This window comes from Rhinopithecus bieti, unplaced genomic scaffold (assembly GCF_001698545.2).
Source record: "Rhinopithecus bieti isolate Rb0 unplaced genomic scaffold, ASM169854v2 scaffold_13900, whole genome shotgun sequence".
Lineage (NCBI taxonomy): Eukaryota > Metazoa > Chordata > Mammalia > Primates > Cercopithecidae > Rhinopithecus > Rhinopithecus bieti.
Window position 1 is genome coordinate 4,066,004 of NW_016808376.1, and position 305 is coordinate 4,066,308.

The following is a 305-nucleotide window of genomic DNA, read 5'->3' on the forward strand; positions in this document are numbered from 1 at the left end:
TTTGGTGCAATGCGAATGAGCTCCCGCCCGCCGCCGCCTCCATCCCAGCCGCCGCCGCCGCCTGTCGCCATAACAACCGGCCCCCACCCGCCCCGCGCCGCGCCCCTCGGGTCCCCCGGGCCACCGGCCACAGAGCGGGAAGGCGCCCCGCCCTTGGCGCCCCGCATCCGGCCGCCGCGCACCCCCGCCCGCCAGGCGCTTCCGAGCCACGCAGAGGCGCCCCCTCCCGCCGGAGACGGGAAAGCCCCGGCGCCCCCGGACTTGACTCGGTTTCCAGCTCCCCGAGGGGCTGGGGCTCTCCTGCG